Source organism: Hemiscyllium ocellatum, chromosome 17, assembly GCF_020745735.1.
Source record: "Hemiscyllium ocellatum isolate sHemOce1 chromosome 17, sHemOce1.pat.X.cur, whole genome shotgun sequence".
In the NCBI taxonomy this organism is placed as follows: Eukaryota; Metazoa; Chordata; class Chondrichthyes; order Orectolobiformes; family Hemiscylliidae; genus Hemiscyllium; species Hemiscyllium ocellatum.
This window is the reverse complement of record NC_083417.1, coordinates 20,602,364-20,624,478: the sequence shown is the minus strand read 5'-3', so window position 1 is coordinate 20,624,478 and position 22,115 is coordinate 20,602,364. Positions and strand designations below refer to the sequence as shown.

The 22,115-nt window shown below is 42.0% G+C and overlaps 1 protein-coding gene across 1 annotated transcript in view; it reads right to left on the bottom strand.

The window, feature by feature from the left end:
- meak7 (MTOR associated protein, eak-7 homolog) overlaps nt 1-6,517 on the bottom strand; it is a 60,895-nt gene extending 54,378 nt beyond the window's left edge. The window contains exon 1 of the mRNA XM_060837606.1: nt 6,281-6,517. The gene's annotated coding sequence lies outside the window, so the exon portion shown is untranslated. The remainder of the gene's footprint in view (nt 1-6,280) is intronic.
- Nucleotides 6,518-22,115: the final 15,598 nt, after the last annotated feature.

Sequence of the window (22,115 nt, the reverse complement as noted above, 5' to 3'; positions counted from 1 at the left end):
TTAGGCTAATCGGTCTGTAATTTTCCATCTTTTGCCTTACTCCCTTTCTCAACAGGGGTGACACATTAGCGATTTTCCAGTCCTCTGGGAACCTCCCTGATTCTAGTGACTCCTGAAAGATCACCACTAATGGCTCCACTACCTCTTCAGCTGTCTTCCTTAGAACTCTGGGGTGTAATTAATCTGGTCCAAGTGACTTATCCACGTTCAGGCCTTTCTGCCAGACAGCCAAACTTCTACCCATGCTAGTTCCTTGTCATTAACACTATGGGCCCTTATCTTACCCAGCAGATTTCACTGGCCATGGGTCAAAATCATGTAATTCCCTTGTAAATGACATTGTGGGTGTACCTACACTACACTGACTGTCGTGGTTCAAGCCAACAGTTCTCCACCATCTTTTCAAAGGGCAATTATGAATGGATGTTAATTGCTGAACTTACTAGTTATTTGCATCCTACTAACAAATAGAAAAGATGTTGCTGAATAATGTACTTGAGCTGCAACATTAATGTACCTGTGCTGTCCAAAATGTTGACTGACCTGTTTGCTGCTTTGTTGTTCATTTGGTGAAACAATCAATTATCTGCTTTTCCATTGATATCAACATTCGATTATGTTTTAAATAGTTCAGTACAGATATAGACAGGGTGGTTAAAAAGGTGTTTGGCACACTTGCCTTCATTGTTCAGTCCATTGAGTATAGGAGTTGGGAAGCCATGTTGAATTTGTACAGGACATTAGTGAGGCCTATTCTGGTGTACAGTTCTAGTTCGGGTTGCTGAACTAGAACAGGATATTTAGAAAAGAAATCAGGTCCCCAAGCTAGAATTGTAGTATCTTGCTTATCAGTATAGAAATGAAGCACAGAAACAAGGCGTTTGATGAGATCAAGCGATAATATTTACACAGAAAAAAAATCGGATCAGAAGTTCAGCTCAGTCATCAGATAGGACAGTTAGGTTACAAACCGCCTGGTGTCTCAGGCAGTCGCCAGTCAGCAACGTAAGTCCACATGCCTTTCCGAGAACAACAGTCTGAGACAAAAAACTACAACATAGCAATCGCCAATGAGTACCACTTTACCTGTATGCAGTTTGCAAACACGTAATTATCTGGACACTGAAATAACAATCACGCACATTTTAGTACAGGGAGGTAGAAAACGAATACAAGTGATGAGATTGCTGAGGGAATTTAATCAGAATTTTTTTTTGAAAAGAATAGAATTTACAGATTGTCAGTGGTGTTTGTTTTAGTTGTGGTGGGTCAAACATAAAGCAATTAAATTACAATTAGACTATTTGAACCCCTCTAGAGGAGTAAAATGTCTTCTGGGGAGAGCTATGGGAATGGCTCTAAGTAAGTTCCCCTCCATAGAATCAGCATACACACACACAAAACAGGCTGAATGATTATAGCACAGGATAAAGCCAGTCTATGATTCTGATTGACATTATGGTGGCTTCTCTTTATCAGACATTTTTTAGATTAGATTACTACAGTGTGGAAACAGGCCCTTCGGCCCAACAAGTCCATACCAGTCTGCCAAAGCGCAACCCACCCAGACCCATTCCCCTACACTTACCCCTTCACCTAACACTATGGGCAATTTAGCATGGCCAATTTAGCTAACCTGCACATTTTTGGATTGTGGGAGGAAACCAGAGCACCCAGAGGAAACCCACGCAGACACAGAGAGAATGTGCAAACTCCACACAGTCAGTCGCCTGAGGTGAGAGTTGAACCCGGGTCTCTGGTGCTGTGATGCAGCAGTGCTAACCACTGTGCCACCATGCCACCCACGTTGGTACTAGGTAGGTGCTGGCAGATGTCTGCATATGCCTTTCCTTCCACTTCTGCCAACCTCTCCCTTTTATATTATAGTTATATTTGCAGACCTTTTCCCCACTTCATTCCAGTATCTCTCTTCTCCCTTCACCTACCTGTAATTTTTCACTTTCATCTTTAAGTTCTGAAGGGTTTATGTATTCTTGTCCTCAACACATTTCCATGACTATACCTCTCCATCCTTTATATCAAGCAAAGTCTTCGATTAAGTTGTTTCCAATCCATTCAGAGCCTTTCTTTAGGTCTCCTTCCCTTCCTTCTATTTTTGCAACTCTTCCAAAATGGATTCATATCATCCTGATCTTCAGTTCTAATAAAACAGACCACACTAGGATCTGCATTTTTCTCTCCACAGATGTTAAGGGACCTACATATGTCCAGAATTTCCCAGTTTTTGTGTCAGATTTGCAAAGCTTTAAAAGTACATTTTTAATAGAATAACTGACCCTTCCAGGACTGTCATATTATTAATCCTTCCATGGGTAAAATAAAGTTGACAACAAATGTCTATTTGGCAAATAATTTCAATATAGACACAGAAGTGATGCATTTTGGAAGAAAGATCGATGAGGCTGCATATTCATTAGAAAGTAATACACAAAAAGGCTAATGGAAGCAAAGACATCTATGGATTCACATTCATAAATTGTTATCAGTAGAAATACAACTTAACAAGGCCATAAAATCCAAACTTGTGTCTATATTCCATTTCCAACAGAATAGACTTGGATAAAAACAGGAAAGTTACATTAAACTTACATCAAACATCGGTTACCCCACATTCACAGTAAGCTCAAAGTCTTATACTGCAAAAAGTAAGGCAACAGAAAAGAAGCAAAAGAAGAGTTCCAAGGATAATATCAGAATTGAGAAGCTATAACTGTCAGGAGAACCTGAAATGATGAGGAAGCTTCTGTCAATAAATAGATTGATCTAATAAGGCTGTAAAAGTATGAAGAGGCTTAATGGGGAAAAGAAGAAGGTCTTGTTTCAATGTGGGGGAATCCAAAACAAGTGAATATAAATAAAACAAATTCATTTATAAATACAAGAGAAACTTTTTAAAGAACATTTAGAATGCAGAGCGTGATAACAGATGGTTGAGTCAAAAAACATAATTAAAGAGAAAAGAGTGGATCAAAATTCAAATAGGAAGGGAGGAGTACTACTACTCACATTGACCAGATGGGGATGAATATACAGAACCTGTTTACCTTATAAAGTGAGAGCTACTGAACCGTACAGGTTTCAATCAGTCCAAGTTTACACTCACAAAAAGTCAGAGCTCTGCAAACCATTGTATCAAACTTATTTTCTTAATTATTACCTCCAAGACTTTCCTGCCGGCTAAACTTTTGGCCCAATTACATTTTCTGACATATAGTTGTATCTAACAGATAGAATAATAACTAGCACAAGGTTGCAGGTCAATTATCTCAACCACAGAACAACACTGCAAGTGTTCCTCAGGGCAATGAGGTAGTGGTCCCCAAATATCTTCAGATGCTTAATTAAGAATCTTTCCTCTGTCACAAGGTCAGAAGTAGGATGTTTGCTAATGGTTGCACAATGATCAGTACAATTCACAATGCTTCGGATAAAGAAATGGCATTTTCATACAACAGCAAAATCTGCACAATATTCAACAACATCTCCAGTTACAGTCTAACTACTTCCCACTGATAGAATTACCAATGATTGGTTCGATTTGGAATCCTCTACCCAACAGACCAGTAGAAGCAGACTGAACAGAAGCTTGCAAAATGAAATTGCTAAGTACATGAAGGAGGGAGACCATTTCAGGAAGTAGGAAAGAGCAGAGGAGTGGGACAAGATCAATTGTTCTTCAAAAGAGCCAGTGAAGCCTATGAGGCCTCCCATACTTCAAATAATTCGATCCTGGAGTCACACTTATCAACAGTTTAAATGGATGGTCTACACAATACTTCAGCTACAAGAGAGTGTGTCAGAAGCTGGGAACTCTCTGACTAATAACCCCCCTTCTGAACCCCAAATCCTGTCTTCCATTTCCAAAGTAAAACTATCTCCTGGCCCAGTGCTGTTCCATTCAGGACACTGTAGATTGCTTGACTGACATCTTCTACAACCTCCAGCACTGAGAAGGGCAAGGCCAACAGGCTCAAGAAAACTACATAAGACCTTATGACTATAAGATATATGAGTAGAATTAGACCATCTAGCCCATCAAGTCTCCTCCAGCATTCTATCATGGCTTGTATGTTTCTCAACCCCATTCTCCGGTCTTCTCCTCATAACCCTTAATTCCTTTACTAATCAAAAACCTCTATCTTAAGTAGGCTCAATGACTTTGCTTCCACAGCCTTCTGCAGCAATGTGTTCCACAGATTAACCACCCTCTGGCTGAAGAAATTCTTCCTCATCTCAGTTCTAAAGGGTTCCCTTTACTGCTAGGCTGTACCTTCAGATCCCTGTCTGTCCTTCTTATGGTAGCATCTTTTCTACGTCCACTCTATCCGGACCTCTCAATAGTCTGTAAGTTTCAAAGAGATTCCCCATCATTCATCTAAACTCTATCGAGTCCTCAGCTGATCCTCATAGGACAAACTCTCAATCCCCCAGATCATTCTTGTAAACTTCCTCTGGTCCCTCACCTACACCAGCACATCCTTCCTTAAAAGGGCCCAAAACAGCTCACTATTTTCCAAATGAAGTCTGACCAGAGCTTTAGAACATCTCAGCCAAGCCCCTCCATCATGCTGTGGAAAAAGCTTCATTGTCGCTGGATCAAAATGTTGGTACTTCCTACCTCGCAGTGTTGTGGCATCATGTCTTACAGACTGCAGTCATTCTACAAGGCTATGCCCATCAGCTTTGCAAACACAACTAATGATGGACAACAAATCCTGCCTTGCGGGTGACAACATTCATGAAAGAAACTTGGTTAGTCTACCACCTTTACTGCAGAAAGGATCTCAAGGTATTATCTGACAAGATTGGACACTGAGTCACATCAAAACCTGTGAAAAGTGACAAATTTTAAGGAATGTCTTAAAGGAAAGGTGGATGGAGAAACAGAGAGGTTTAATAATGAATTTCCAAAGTCTAGAGTCCGGACAATTGGCAACCCAGAAGGAAAGGGTCAAAAAGGGTGGCACTTGAAAAGCACAGCAGGTCTGGCAGCATCTGAGGAACAGGAGAATCGAAATTTTGGGCATAAGCCCTTCATCAGGAATGGAGTGGGGGGGGGGGGGGGGGGAGCTGAGAGATAAATAGGAGGGTGGAGGTGGGGTTGGGAGAAAGGTAGCTGGGAAGGCGATGGGTGGATTTAGGTGAGGGATAATTGTGATAGGTCAGAGAGGAGTGTGGAGCAGATAGTGGGAAGGACGATGGACAAGTGAGACAGGTCAAGAGAGCAGTGATGAGTTGAAAGGTTGAATCTGAGATGTGGTGGGGGAAGGGGAGATTTGGAAACTAGTGATGCCGTGTGGTTGAAGGGTCCCAAGGTGAAAGATGAGGCGTTCTTCCTCCAGTCATCAGGTGGCTTGAATTTGGTGGTGAAGGAGGCCTAGGACTAGCATGTCCTTGACGGAGTGGGAGTGGGAGTTGAAGTGGTCTGTCACAGGGCGGTGGGGTTGTTTGGTCCATGTGTTCCAGAGAAATTCCCTGAAACCCCCTATGAGTTGGCATCCTGTCTCCCCAGTGTAGAGGAGGCCACATCAAGAGCAAAGGACACATCAACCCAGAGGGAAAGATGACTAGAAAAAGTAGGAATAGAAGTAAATAATAATATTTGAAAATGAATGTATCTGGTTGTACTGGAGCCTTGTTTTGAGGTATACAAAATAGGTCAGGCCTGTATGCATCACTCACCAGTTTTACTGGTTTTCTCTTCTGGTATGGGCAGCCTAATGGTAATCAGGAATGTCTAAGAGCCAAATAGTGTAGCAACACCAATGACAATAGGGCACAAAAGGAGGTCAAAGAGATTAAAGGTAAAATCACCAATGTCCTCTGGGACTACAAGGCTCCTCTCTCATCAGGGTCACCACTAGAAATACAGTCCTTTTTAGGAACCTCAGCTGATGCAGGAGTTGTCCCCAAGTCATTGGCATCACACTGCATCTGCAAACTAAGTGGCAAGGCTATGCAGGAATCAAAAATCTCCAAATGGGGAAATATTTACAATTGGGATGTGATTGGACCTAAAGCCAACATAGGACACAGGGGTGATGAGACTTGGTGCAAGTGAGACCATGAGCTGCAGAGTTTTAGGTTTGGATTAGACAAGAAGTGAAGCCTGGATATTACCGAGTATAAACCAGCATACAGTATTACGGAAATTTGATAAGGGGTGACGTTTGACTGAAAATGCAAGGCAGCTTTTAACACTTCCCGCACAGCATATGCGTTCCTTAAAAACGTCTGCGTCTGCTGAAAGAGTACTTACAACGCGAGTGCTTTGAGCCGAACGACGGATCTGTGGTCAATCAGTAGGAGCTGGAGGGAAAGTGTCAGTTTCTGAACGAACCATCCTGACACAAGGCTCAGTATTACTGCTGGACACAGAGACCGCCTGTCTGCATTGTTGACCGAAGGACGACCAAACCTAAAAATGCAGCGGAAGGCGAAGAGACTGACAGCAACAAGAGCCAATCTAACACTCAGAAAGCGACGTTTATTTTTGTGGTTGTGGCCAGCAGCAGTTCAGGAGGCGGGTCGTTCCGTTCAGCTGGTGTCCTTGCCCAAGGCTGGAGTGTGAGGAGGTTAAAGATTGAGTAATATTATCCTTGTTACAACAGGCAATAGCCCATCAAACCAGGAACGATCAGAATTTCACCAAGATAACTGTGTCGTGTTTACTGATCTAATCACTAGGACAATTTCCACGGGATGTTGTTCTCTGATCTGTGTCTGTACAAAAGATGTGGTGGCGCCGATTTTGGACTGGGTTGGACAAAATTAAAAATTACACAACACCAGGTTATAGTCCAACAGATTTATTTGGAAGTATAAGTTTGCGGAGTGCTGCTCCTTCATCAGGATGTAAGTGGGGCAAGATCCGAATTTATAGTAAAAGACCAAAGTGTCGTACAACTGATGCGATGTATTGAACAAACCTAGATTGCTGTTAAGTCTTTAATCACTTTAATCACTTGCAGGTTTCGATTCATTGTATAAATGCCAGAATTTTTTCAAGTCACATTCCCGAGATAACTTAAGGTTTTAGTAAAAACTACTTACATCTCAGCTGCAACAGCACATTAAAGGTTTGAAGTTAGAGTCTGTATTCCAACCTTGAGTCAGACTGGTTCTGTTTTGAAAGTAGGAATTGATAAAATGTCACAAGGACTGCCTACAGCTTGCATGCTTTTTGAACAAAAAGAGTGTATCAACAAATGCAAATTCACCCATAGATTTATCTGTGTGTGTGTGTGTGCACGTGTGAGAGATTGTGTGTGTGTGTGTTGGGGGAGAGAGAGAGTGTGTGTGTATGTATGTGCGCTTTATAGAGTGTGTGTGTGTGTGTGTGTGAGAGACGGAGTATGTGCCTGTGAGAGGGTATGTGTGTGTGTGTATGAGAGAGGGTCTGTATGAATATGATCGAACGTAAGAGTGTGTGTGTATGAGTGATTGTGTTTGAGTGTGTGTGTGTGAGAGTGTATAGTGTAGTGTAGCATGAACCCAAGATCCCAACTGAGGCCATCCTCATGGGTACTTGGCTATCAGTCTCTGTTTGGCGACTCTGCATTGTTGCATATCTTGAAGTCCACCTTGGAGGATGGTCGCCTGAAGATCGAGGTCGAATATTTTTGACTGCCGAAGTGTTCCCCAACTGGGAGGAAACATCCCTGTCTGGCGATTTGTGTGCAGCATCTGTTCATGCACTGTCATAGTATCTGCTTGGTCGTGCCAATGTACCATGCCTCAGAACATCCTTCCCTTCAGCGTATAAGATAGACAATATTGGCCAGGTCACATGAGTGCTTGCTGTGCATGTGGTGGATGATGTCCCCACATGTAGTGGTATTATCCATGTCAACACTTTGACACATCTTGCAGTGGTTGCCATGACAGGGTCCTATGGTGTTGTGTACAAAAGAGTCAGTACAACTCGATATCTGCTCTGGAGCAATGCATAGGAGTGGAGCATTTAACCCACCTGTACCCAAAAGCTTTTTATAACTGGAAAGCTTAATACTACCAGAGGGCATATCGTTGAAGAGGGGAGATAGTGAAGCAATAGCATGTACATGCTGCCATTTCTAGCATATGGATAGAAGGTGCACTCAATCTATAACTGTGCATGCAATTCAGCCCAGCTAGCTCAGTCAGTGGAGTCTGAGACTCTTCATTTCAGGGCTGGGATTATGGGCTCCAAACTGGGTGAATTGATTCATTCTCAGGTTCTTATGGCACAGTAGTAGTGTCTTTTCCTCTAAGTCATGAAGTTAGAAGGTCAAGGTTCAAGTCCCACCTGCTCCAGAGGTGTGTTGTAGAATATCCTTAACACTGTACCTGAGAAGAGTTTTTCCAACTGACAGTTTGTGGTGCTATAGTTCACTCCAAATAATGGATTACTCCCTTTTTGTTTTTTCAGTTATATCCACACAGCCTCAGTTAAGGAATCTTCTAATATATCAACACTCCTTATTGCAGTAATTGAACCCTTGCTCAATGTTGCAACACTTTTTCTTTTACACATCTTCCAGGTTCTTGCTTGAAGATTCTGTATCTTGGAATATTGAGCTGCCAGTCCTGTCCTTCCCTCAACCATGTCTCTGTGACAGCAATATTATTATATCCATTAATCAAGGCCCTCAATTCATCTGCCATACTTGCAAAACTCTTTGCTTTAAAATATATGCTATCTCCCTTGTGTCTTTACTTGTGTATATGTGCTTTGCCTTCCACAATGACTTTTTTTTATGTCTGCCTGTGGAGTACCTTGTATCACATCTCCATTCTGTATCCCAAGTCCATGCCAAATTAGTTTAAATGTCTGCTAATAGCACTACCAACTTACTCCTCAAGGGTCCCATTACAATTCATTGCACTAGTACAGGTCCACCTTACCCAGAAAAGGACTCCGAGATCCAGGGTTTAAAGCCCTCACTCCTACACCAACTCTTCAGCCATATATTCATCTATCTATCTATACCTATAGCAATGGTACAGGGAGAAATCTAAGGTAAGAACCTTTGGGGCCCTGCTTTTAAATCTGCTTCCTATCTGCCTAAATTCTTGTTGCTAGTCCTCTTTCTACCTTTGTCCTTGGTACTAACACGAACCATGACCTCTGACATCTTGCCATTCCCCCTTGGGAATACCCTGCAGCTGTTCAAAGATATCCTGTGCCTTGCTCCAGGGTAGCAAGACACCATCTTGGAGTCATGTCTGTGACCACAGAAATACCTGTCTGCACCCCCAAGTAACCATTACTCTCACTATTTCCTAATACAAGAAAAAAACTGATTAGAATCACAGAGGTGTGCAGTATGGAAACAGGCCCTTCAGCCCAAATTGCGCATGCTGCCTAGTTTTCACAATTAACTTAGTCCCATTTGCTTGCATTTGGTCCATATCCCTCCATACCTATCCCATCCATGTACCTGTCTAAATATTTTTTAACTGATGAAATTGTACTCACTTCCATCACTACCTCTGGCAGCCCATTGTATGAGGTATGCACTGGTGGTGGGGGGAGGCTGAAAACCTGCTTACCTCCCCTCCTCTGACTGCTGGTCATCTATTCTTTCTTTGATTTCTCCTCCTTAAGCTGGATGGTGTCAAGCTTGTGTGTTATTAGAGCTAAACCCATCCTGGTAAGAGGACAGTGTTCATTCACATTCCTGATCTGTGCCTTATAAAGTGTTTGAGGAGTCATGGGGTAAGATACTTGGTGCAAGATTCAAATCCTCTGACCTGCCCTTGTGGTCACAGTATATACATGAGTAAGTCAAGTTCACTTTCTGGACAATGGTATTCCCCACACACTTGACATTGCAGGATTCAACGATGGTAGTTACCTTGAATGTGAGTGGGCAACAGATTAGATTCTCTCTTGTTGGATTTGATCATTGCCTGGCACTTAACTTGTAGCCTTCTGTCAACCTAGCACTTGTGAATGGTCTGTGGGCATTAGTGTCAAGGCCAACAGTTGTTAGTCATCCTTTGACTAGCCTAGAACTTAGGGGATTGCTAGGGCCATTTCAGAGGACATTTAAGAGTTAACCATATTGTGAGTGTGGAGATACATGTAGGTAAAACCAGGTAAGTACAGCACACTTCCTTCATTAATGACATTAATGAACCAGATGAGCTTTTACAACAATCATCATTGGTTACATTGTCACCATCAGACTAGCTTTTAACTCCAGACTTCTTTAAAATTCAAATTTCACCATTTGTTTTGGTGGGATTTGAACCTCTGTTCCCGTAGCATTAAACTAGGCCTCTGGATTGCTGGTCTAAGACTTGCCTCCTGTCAGCCCAAATCTGGATATTGGATAGGTCTTGCAGCATTTGGATGCGCATTGTTTCAGTAATTTAAGGAATTGTGAATGATGCTGAACATTGTGCAGTCATCAACCAACATCCTCACTTCTGACCTTATGATGGTCAAAAGGCCAAGACCTCTACTTAATATCATTTGATAAAGCTGTCAGATCCCTTCCTAAGAAAGCTGTCTTCGATTTGGTGCCATTTTCTTTGCATTGAACCTCTGGGATTAAGCATTTTGGGCTTTTTTTTTACTTTTCCAATGAAATTGCAAGTTATTATTTCTCTATTAATATCCTCAAAAGCCATATACATTACCAAGACAAAGTCTTGACTTGCCATCTGATCTCTACCACTGATAGTCTGGAATTGAAGAATGCCAGATTATGTCAGTGACATAAGTTCTGAACTGGTCAGTCCAGAGACAAATTTCCCATCTCATTTCTCTCTCAGTGGAATTTTTTTTTAAAGCCAAGGCAAATGAGAAATCTGAAGGGCAAGTTTTACCACACCCAACCAAGCAAATACCAAGACATATAGCCCAGCTAACTGTCCTCAGTCTGGCACTGAAATACATACATTGTATTGCTCAATTGTGTGTCGGGCAGAATTCCAGTATCAGTGTGTTGTTAGGAATGTTTGCCAAATCTCCCAGTGATTTGTTGATCGAACCAAACAGCATGTTCTTTTAGTTGCTCATAATGTGGTTCATTTAAGTTTACTAAAAGCAGCATACTTGCATACGCAATGAACTATTCTCTTCAATGAAAGAAATATACTCAAGTTTAGTATTTATAATGAATCACCCTGTAGTTCTCAGCCACATTCACCATGGCAGCACTTTGGACAATCAGAGTAGTCTTAAAGTAGTTCTGAAGCAGGATCAGTGGTGCTGGAAGAGCACAGCAGTTCAGGCAGCATCCAAGGCCAGCAGTTGTTAGCCATCCTTTGACTAGCTTGACAAGATGAAAAGCTTCAGCATCATGTCTCTCTTCCTGACAATATTCAAATTCTGTACCATCAAGTGGCTGTTGGTATCATTGTTTGATCTTTACTACAAAGTTTTCTTTGGCAAACTAGTGATAAACGGAGTGAGCTCACAGAAAGACCTTACACATCCGAAAACCCAACAGATTAGCCCAACTTAATAATGCTGTTCCCAATACTTGCAACAATTCCCATAAACACCCCATTGGCACAAAAGGTAAAATGAAACACAGGTTCTTACAGGAGAGAAGTTAGAGAGGGAGAGTACCAGCCTGGACCTGCTTCATTGGGTCCAGCAGTGTCTTCAACTCTTCTGCTAAACCAAACCAAACCAGAGAAAAGCTGAGCTGGGAGCACGAGCAACTCCCCTTTCATTGTACAAGTGTTTTTTCAAAAACTTGAAACTTTATGCCTGAGGCAGTATCTATTAGCTGGAACCAAACTGGCCCCAAACCCTTCAACTTAGACTTTTCAGAGTTGGTGTCTTTTACGAGCTCTCGGAAAACAAAAATCAAGGACAACATAACCTTGTAAAAGGAGCAGCTTCATCTTTTGTTCTGACAAAAGGTTTAATAATTCACTGAGAAATGGAATGTGTGATCTTTGAAATGTACCTATCAGTGGAAACTTGAGAGAATGAGATCAATAACTTAAATCAATACTGATGATCTAGCAGTATATTAACTAAGTAATTACCAATGTGTACTTTGCTGATCAGCTAGAAGTGTTTACACAGAAACTGCTAAGGAAAGGCTGAAAGCTTTTTATCAATGTTTTGAGTGCTTTGCCCACAAACACTATTATATTATGTTTTAATCCACATCAGCAAGGCACAGTGCACTCTTATTGGAACTGGTTAAATTGCTATAATTAGGTGATGGTTTAGAGTCATAGAGATGTACAGCACAGAAACAGACCTTTCGGTCCAACTCATCCATGACAACCAGATATCCCAACCCAATCTAGTCTCAACTGCCAGCACTTGGCCCATATCTCTCTAAGCCCTTCCTATTCATATACCCATCCAGATGCCTTTTAAATGTTGCAATTGTACTAGTGTCACCACTACCTCTGGCAGCTCATTCCATACACGCACCACCCTCTGTGTGAAAAAATTGCCCCTTAGGTCTCTTTTATTTCTTTCCCCTGTCACCCTAAACCTATGCCCTCTAGTTCTGGACTCCCTCACCCCAGGTAAGAGCCTTTGTCTATTTACCCTATCCATGCCCCTTATGATTTTATAAACCTCTATAAGGTCACCGCTGAGCCTCCGATGCCCCAGGGAAAACAGCCCCAGCCGATTCAACCTTTCCCTATAGCTCAAATCTCCAAACCTGGCAACAGCCTTTTAAATCTTTTCTGAACCCTTTCAAATTTCATAACATCTTTCCAATAGGAAGGAGATCAGAATTACATGCAATATTCCAAACGTCGCCTAACTTAATGCATTAAAAGTTCATGTAGAAAATCCTGGACATCTACCACGGTGACAATTGTGAGCAGTCTTGTCATTGTTTACAAACCCAAAAATGAGCACTATATGAGGTAGCAATAATGCTCTCTCTGCCGACATCGACATATATACAGGGAATGATGATGAACAAGATTTTGGATGGAGGATTTAAACTGAATACAGCAGTTAAATGCAGTTTTAAACCAGATTCTTGTGCACTGCGTTTATGATTTAATTTGAATCTTTAAGCAGAGACTGGCTTTTCCCAAGGTGAGGAATGAAAACTTAGAGGGATATCCAATCCTGGTTAGTTTAAAATGCAGAGCTGATTCAAGTATTCCGCTGCGTAATCATGTTGGCATAATGCCAACAACAGATTCTCTTTTTTTCTCTGGAGAGCTGTATGTCTATAGGAGCAGAGGAGAATAAAGAGGATGGTGGTGGTAGTAGGTTATTAGGGAAATTAAGGTGACTATAAAAATAAGGAAATTGGGAAGATGAGGTGGAACTTTATTGGGGATGTGAGTTTCTCAATATTTAACAGTAACTTTGGTTAACGATTGACAGAAACCTCAGAGAAATGTCAAAAACAGACCAAACTGAACTTGATTTTTTTGGGAAGAAGTATGATGTTTACATTTGAGATAACAACAACTTGTGCCTATAACATAATAAATTGAGATTGTACACGGGCGTATTATAAAGATTGACAATAAATCACATAAAGGAGATTTTAGGATAGGTGGCCAAATGCTTGATCTAAGACCTAGGTTTTAAGGGTGTCTTAAGGGAGGAAACAGAGGTCAAGAGTCAGAGATGTTGTTGTGAGCCCAAGCAGAACAGTGCAGCCGGCTTCCAGTTCGTGGAGGATAGACTGTGGGAAACCAAGGGAAGCTTTTGGCAAAAGTTGGCAAAAGTGTCACGGATAGCCCTGGAAATAACAACACAAGAATAGCATAGAATAGAATAAGGTTTATTGTCACGTATATACGTGTTACAAAAGAACAGGAGTACCATGAAAAGTATACAAGGTTGCCAAGGTACGGTGACATTATAGGTACAAAGTAGCTAGGTACAAATCTTAGGTACAAAGAAAAGAGAAAATAAGGAAAAAAAGGTTACATTATATTATTATTACATAAACATCACATATACACTGTGGCTATAAGAGCAGGTTAGAGGCTAGGAATACTGCAGTAATAACTCATCCCCTGACTATCCAAAGCTTGTCCACCATCTACAAAACACAAGTCAATAACATGATGGAATATCCCCATTCGCTTGGATGGGTGTAACAGCACTCAAGAAGCTTGATAACATTCACAACAACCTGCCCTCTTGATTGATACTACAACCACTCCCTCCACCACTGATGCTCAGTAGCAGCAGTGTGTTCAATCTACAAGATGCATTGCAGAAATTTATGAAAGATCCTTAGACAGCACCTTTCAAACTCATGACCACTTTCATCTAGAAGGACAAAAGCACTAGATACATGGGAATACCACCACCTTCCCACCTTCGAGTTCTCCTCCAAGTCACTCACCGTCCTGACTTGGAAGTACATTATAATTCCTTCAGTGTCACTAGGTCAAAATCCTGGAATTTCCACCCTAAGGGCATTGAGGGTCAATCTACAGGACGTGGATTGCAACGGTTCAAGAAGGCAGTTCATCACCCCTTCTCAAGTGCAATTTGGGACAGGCAATGAATACTGGCCAGCCAGCGATGCCCACATACCATGAGTAAATTTTAAAAAAACTTTTAAAATCACAGCCATGAATGGAACAGTTCTTTTTTTTACCACTGCATTCATAGCTTCCTGTTGATTAAGTTGAGAAGCACTGTCTAAATGAAGTTGAAGAGGCCGGCAGTATTGGCTGTACCTCAGGCTAGGCTACAATATTGCTCCTGATCGCCACCTAGTGCTAAGTGTAACTTTATGAAAGATATGTGAGAATGACCAAGAAGGAAACAGCATAAATTGGAATCAAAGCAGGAGTGTTCCATTGATTTTTAAATCTTAGATTCAGTTGGGTGACACAGTTAATCTGAAAGAAAAACAGCATGTTGTTAACATATCAAACATTACATCAACCTTTCCCATGCCAAACCCAACAACTATAGCCATTCTCTCAAGGATATCCATCAAAGCTGAGCCTGTTTAAGCAGCTGTGCCGTACTTATTTCTATCACACTGTTACGACAACATACTTTTCAGTGATTTTTTTTCTAAGCACATGGGGGTTTGACAAGACTGAAGTCCATTTGTTTGTCCTCTGCCAACCTGATGGTCACATGAGTCAATGATAATCGTGTTGTTGATTAGTCAAGGCAAGCAATCTTTACCAACCATTCCAATGGCTTTTGAGCTGTTTTGCTGGAGGGACCACTTCTCAAAGGTAGTGGTGATCACAGAACTCCATGTATGTTGGAGACGTTTCTTTCACATTAAGCACGAATTTTTAAAAAATCCTTACTCTTGAACAAAGAAGAGCTTGTCTGACATCCACCACCAGCCTTGCTAACTGTGGGTTTAGCCTGTAATTACCCTGGCACACTCATCTCTTTTCCAAGTCTGCTTCTTTTCAGGGTAAGAGAGACAGCCCAGAGTTTGTTATACATCTGGCAACCTCACTGTGCTCCCACATCTCAGCTCGCACCAAGCTTGCCTCTGGCTGCCAAATATTTATATATAATTTCAGTTTGTCATACCAGCTGAAGTTGCCCTCATTTATCCTGCTTTCTTATTATTTTGAAATTAAGGACCATGTCCCTAACTCCTACCCTTTCTTTCCCCAAAAGCTCAATATAATTGAGACTTTGTTTTTGCTCATTCCTTGTACTATTTACCAGATTTAAAATGGAAGTGTGACATCAGCTAATATTGAGAGTTGATATACCTCATCTTCTACTTCATACCTTGCTGCCACCCTTTAACATGAGGTTACTCTATAAAAAAATGTATTTAAATTTGAAAATTGAAATGTTAAAAATACACAGCAGATCCATCCACAGCTATAGAGGGATAAGCGACTAATATACAGTCCCAATCAGAAGTGTGTGTACTTACGGTGAAAATTAAATATCAAAAATAGCTACTGTTGAGTAATTATTTTTAAGGTATAAGAGAGAGGATTGATGAAGGGAATGTAGTGTGTTGTCTATATGGATTTTATGTAAATATTTGACGAAGTACTACTTTAAATCCAGGTTAAAATGAAAGAGATTCATAGAATAGGAAGGTCAGCATCACCTTAGATTTTAAAAACTGGCTGAAGGATTAAAACAATGAGTCAAAGGAACTGATTGTTATAAGTGTTGTGCCCCAAAGGAGAAAGTGAGGACTGCAGATGCTGGAGATCAGAGCTGAAAATGTGTTGTTGGAAAAGCGCAGCAGGTCAGGCAGCATCCAAGGAGCAGGAGAGTCGACGTTTCGGGCATGAGCCCTTCTTCAGGAATGAGGAAAGTGTGTCCAGCAGGCTAAGATAAAAGGTAGGGAGGAGGGACTTGGGGGATGGGCATTGGAAATGCGATAGGTGGAAGGAGGTCAAGGTGAGGATGATAGGCCGGAGTGGGGATGGGCGCGGAGAGATCAGGAAGAAGATTGCAGGTTAGGAGGGCGGTGCTGAGTTCGAGGGATTAGACTGAGACAAGGTGGGGAGAGGGGAAATGAGGAAACTGGAGACATCTGAGTTCATCCCTTGTGGTTGGAGGGTTCCTAGGCGGAAGATGAGGCGCTCTTCCTCCAGCCGTCGTGTTGCTATGGTCTGGCGATGGAGGAGTCCAAGGACCTGCATGTCCTTGGTGGGGTGGGAGGGGGAGTTGAAGTGTTGAGCCACGGGATGATTGGGTTGGTTGGTCCGGGTGTCCCTACTTGCGGAACGTTTCAGAGAACATCTCTGGGACACCCGAACCAACCAACCCAACCATCCCGTGGCTCAACACTTCAATTCCCCCTCCCACTCCACCAAGGACATGCAGGTCCTTGGACTCCTCCATCGCCAGACCATAGGAACACGACGGCTGGAGGAAGAGCGCCTCATCTTCCACCAAGGAACCCTCCAACTACAAGGGATGAACTCAGATTTCTCCAGTTTCCTCATTTCCCCTCTCCCCACCTTGTCTCAGTCTAATCCCTCAAACTCAGCACCGCCTTCCTAACCTGCAATCTTCTTCCTGACCTCTCCACCCCCACCCCCACTCTGGCCTATCACCCTCACCTTGACCTCCTTCCACCTATCACATTTCCAACGGCCCTCCCCCAAGTCCCTCCTCCCTACCTTTTATCTTAGCCTGCTGGACACACTTTCCTCATTCCTGAAGAAGGGCTCATGCCTGAAACATCGACTCTCCTACTCCTTGGATGCTGCCTGACCTGCTGCGCTTTTCCAGCAATACATTTTCAGCTTGTGCCCCAAAGGCCAATGTTATGACCCTGCTTTTGTTTTGTTTTTTTCATTTGTGCATATGATATGAGAATTCAGAGTAATTTGCTGATGATACCAAAATTAGAGGTGTGGCAAAATATGTAAACAATACTAATTGACTGCAATGAAACATAGATGGGTTAGTATAGAATAGGCAGGCAAGTGGTAGAGGCAACTTAATATAGAGGAAGTCAGAAGTCACACACACCAGGTTAAAGTCCAACAGGCGTATTTAAAATCTCAAGCTTTCAGAGCACTGCTTCTTCATTCAGTGAGGAAGCAGTGCTATGAAAGCTTGTGATTTCAAGTAAACCTGTTGGACTATAATCTGGTGTTGTATGACTTCTGACTTTGTCCACCCCATTCCAGCACCAGCACCTCCACTGATAATAGAGAAGTCAGTGGTGATACATTTTGGTAGAAGGGATAAGGTGAGGAAATATAGACTAAATGGGACAGTTCTAAAGAGTGTTCAAGGTCAAAGGGACCAGAAGGTTTATCTATATGGGTCATTGAAGTTGACTGGATATGATGAGAGGGCAGTTAGCAAGACATGTGACACCTTTGGCCTCATGAATAGAAATAATAAATGAAAAGTAAAAAGGATGCTGCACTGTTATAAAGGTCTAATTATGTCAGCACTAGAGCATTGTGCCCATCTCTCGCCACCATATTTTGGAAGGTTATCAGATTCCTTGGGAGTATGTTAATGGGATTTACCCAAAATGATTTCAGGGAATTTAGATATAAGGCTAGTTTGACAAATCTGGGCTTGATTTCTTTAGAACAAAAAAGGTTGGTGGGATAACTATTTGACTGAGGCATACACAAATATTTCAGGCTCAGATAAGATAAACAAAGCAAAGTTGGCTGAAGGAACAAGTGCTAGAAGACAGAGAATCAAGCCTAAGAGATACAGAGACATATGAAAAAGAAAATTTTCACACGCACAGTGATAACTACCTGGAAGCTGCTACAATTATAATGGAAGCAGAGATGATCATTTTGAAAGGAAATTGGATCAGCATTTGCAGAGCTGCATAGGTATAGCTGGAAAATGAGACTAACTGGATTATTCTACTGAGGGCCAGCATGGACTCAATAGACAGAATAGCCTACTAGTGTACTTTAAAGACTATATGACGTTAGCCTCTAAGGAAACATAAATCTGTCTTTTCTTTCTTCAGGTGGTGAGCTTTGTGGTTATTTTAAAATTGCGGCATTCAGGCCTTTTTCCTTTTAATGGTTTTGGTGAAGGTAATGTAATATTTCTATTTGCAATTAAATAGACTATGTATATTGAGAAATTTATTGTTTAGTACATAAATATTATTGACAATTATCTACAAGTACTTTTATTGTGTTAATGTGCATTGTCAAAAGTTTCATTGTTTACTATTTTTATCCAGCAGGTGGCAGGAGTCAATTGATTTCCAATGTTAATGTCGTGAAATCTGCAAGGTACTGTACAATTGCCATATGCAGCACTCAAATTGGATAATGCCTAAAATGGGCATGATTAACTTTGTGCAGCCTGTTAATATATTGATAATAGTGTCCAGTAAAATGTGGAAAATGTCGCTCTACCTTCAGCAGCAGGCCCAATTTTGTTCAAATCCAACTTAATCGAAAGCCAGGCTGCATCTCTTAAAAGATGAGTTTGGTTTCAGCAGGGATTAGCAAGAACATGTCAGGAGGATGCATCAAGTTGGATAGCCTGGACGCAGGAGCTGCTAAGGCAGAGAGAGATTCACTTTTCAATAGATACAACAGACCCTTCAGCAGATGCTGAGAAGATAGTGGAATCAGGAAGCTGATAGAGTCAGTGTTGCCCCCCAACACCAAGGCCTTGGGTTAAAATATTCAAATAATTGCATATAAGTGATCATTACACGTCTTAATGAGGCCCACCTTCCACCCAAATTTCATCTTTGAACTGGTGTAGTCAAAGAAGCTCCCTTTCTCTTCAAATGCTAATTGAAAAATCTGCAGCCGGGTTCTCTATCAAACAGAGACAGTGTGGTGCTGGAAAAACACAGCAGGTTAGGCAGCATCTGAGAAGCAGGAGAATCAACATTTCGGAACATGTTCCTGATGAAGGGCTTTTGCCTGAAACGTCGATTCTCCTGCTCCTCGGATGCTGCCTGACCTGCTGTGCTTTTCCAGCACCACACTTGACTCTGATCTCAGTATCTGCTGTCCTCACTTTCTCCTTCTCTATCAATGTTTACTGGTCAATGTACAAACTGGGATTCCTACAGTTCCACTTGCTGATAGATTGGCCTCGTCAGCAATCTTATAAATAGGTCCCTAGCCATTGGCACACCATGGAAGCTTGATGTTGAAATCAGGTGTATCAAAGCAGAAATGTGGGATTTTACCTACCCTGAATTAGATCACTTCTCACTATATAGCGCACAAACACATGAATGAATCGATAGGCCTTTCCCAATGTTCTATGCAAGAGTAAGGTAAGTCAAACATTTAAGCAATAGGTGAAGCTAAGCATATCATGCTGCTACTGTGCAATAGCTACACATTTTTTTTTTGTTTCAATTAGGATGCTGCCATTATGTCAAAATGACTTTCTGCTGAGCACACCACTGGGTAATGTGTTATATGAATTTTAGTGCAGGTTTGATGTGAAGTATATAGGCTGTTTGTCACATAGATTGGCAGCTTGTATCAAACAGAATGTCCCTTTGGCTATTCGTAGCATGGTTTAGTACTGCACAACCAGCATATGCTCTCAATACTCGAAAGACAGCATCCAGCATTTCATAGGATGGCATAGTATGTGCTAAATAATCACAATTGTGTCAAGAATTATGCTGACATCCAAGTTAAAATTATCAGTCGGACTTGCAGTGTGGCACATCTGCATGTATTGCAAAGCTGCTTATATTGCAGAGCATAGCTCTGTTCTTTGCAGGTAGAAGGGCCATGTACACATGCAGTGCCTGTTTCGACTGATCAAAGTATGCAGAGTCAGCCTGATTGTTTTTCATTTATGCTTGGCAATTAACTGTAACTCATCATCTAACTGATGCATTTACATTGCAATGCCCTTTAACAATTAGATTCCAAACAATTGGCATGCTCTTCTCATATAGTATAACATGTTGTTCACCTCTGTATTCATATCTTTGCAAATTGTCCTGATGAAGCAAGACAAAAAGCTTTGACAAAATGTGTCCTTTTTCACCAGCACTCAAATTGAAGCTCATTGCAATGCCAGTTAGGACTGTGCTGGGTTATGGTTGTGAACAGGTATAACAACCTGGCACGGTCACCCAACAGGCCCACAATTTGTGGCACGGCAAGTTACTAAGACTGCCAAAAACAACATCCTGGTGGAATGGTAGTGTCTCCTTGAAACTGGATCTGCTGTCCTCTCTCAGCATGGCAGCATTCAAACTCTCACCTGTCCTTACCAGTGCCTTTCATGAAGTCTACCCTGCTGCTGCTCTTGCTGAAGTGCTACAGTCTGAAGCCAGCTCTTCAATGCCTAGGGCAGGTCAAGGCTCTCCTGCAAAGCCATTTATAGTTATCTGCCCACCCCCAGTGAGAGGCAAGACATCCATTCTGCATCACCTTCACATTCCTCCAGAGACACTGGAATCACACTATATTGGGAACTAGGCAAGCAAAGGCACTGGCAAGACCAGTACCAAGGGCATACACGAGTCAGCCATTGAGCTTTTATGAATGTTGGCTGAGTTTACATACAAGATGTTTAGAGAATTAGATAGGGTGGACAGTGCGATTCTTTTTCCTAGGATAATGACATCTGCTTGTACGAGGGGCATAGCTGCAAATTGAGGTCTGATAGATTTAAGGCAGATGTCAGAGGCTGATTCTTTAGTCAGAGAGTGGTAAGGGTGTGGAATGCCCAGCTTGCCAATGTAGTGAACTCAGCCATATTAGGGGCATTTAAGCAATTCTTTGATAAGCATATGGATGATGGCCTAGATTAGTTCGCAGGTCGGTGCAACATCGAGGGCTGAAAGGCCTGTTCTGTGCTGTATTGATCAATGTTCTATGACTTACGGCATGAAGTTAAAGAATGCTGGTTTTGTTAATAACTTTTATTTCAGGAATGTGGCAGAAGGGCATTTTGGTGCATAACTGTGCGATAGTAAGGCGGGAAACTATTGGAACATATGGACCTAGAGTTGTATTCATGGAACAGCACATAAATGAGATGTCCAGAGTATGGATGTGCCAGCTACCTCCTCTTACTCCTGCTTTCCTCCTCCTCCTCTTTTTCCTCTTTCTAAGGCAATTACCAAATTGACAAGTGAAAAGGGTTTGAATGTGCCCTCATGATTGCCATGTTTTGAAGAATACACAATGGGTTAGGGCTGTCTGTGCCAACAGGTACTGAAAGGCACCTCCAAGCCTGTTGAGGAAGCAGACTCATTGTTCATCACCCCAATAGTCTATTTAGTGCCATTTTCCTTTGCTGCATTCGGTGGATGATGGCCACATGTTCTGAGGGTGGGGAGTGGTGGTGGAGTGGGGATGCGCGGGGGGAGGCGGTGGAGGTTGGAAGTATCACTGACCAGCTGATAGCCCTCATCACTGAGTAACTGTCTTTTAGTTTGACTGGAAGATTGCTGGACTGGTGCAAGGTGAATACATCACTACTGCTGCCACAATAGGGGACATTCAGCTGCATGATCTATTGAGTATGGACTCAAACCAGTTGTACAGTTGCACAGTTGTAGAGTGGTTTTGATTTTAGTACATGGCAGTATTAGGAGGTGGTACCTTCAAATGCAGGCAGCAGTGATTGATGGAGATCTGCACCACTGCCAAGATTAAAGCCCACAATCTTGGCAAAGCCGGGAACATGTCCCTACCTGCTTCTCCCAGTCCAGGCATTCCAAAGGTCCTGTCTCCTGGCATAC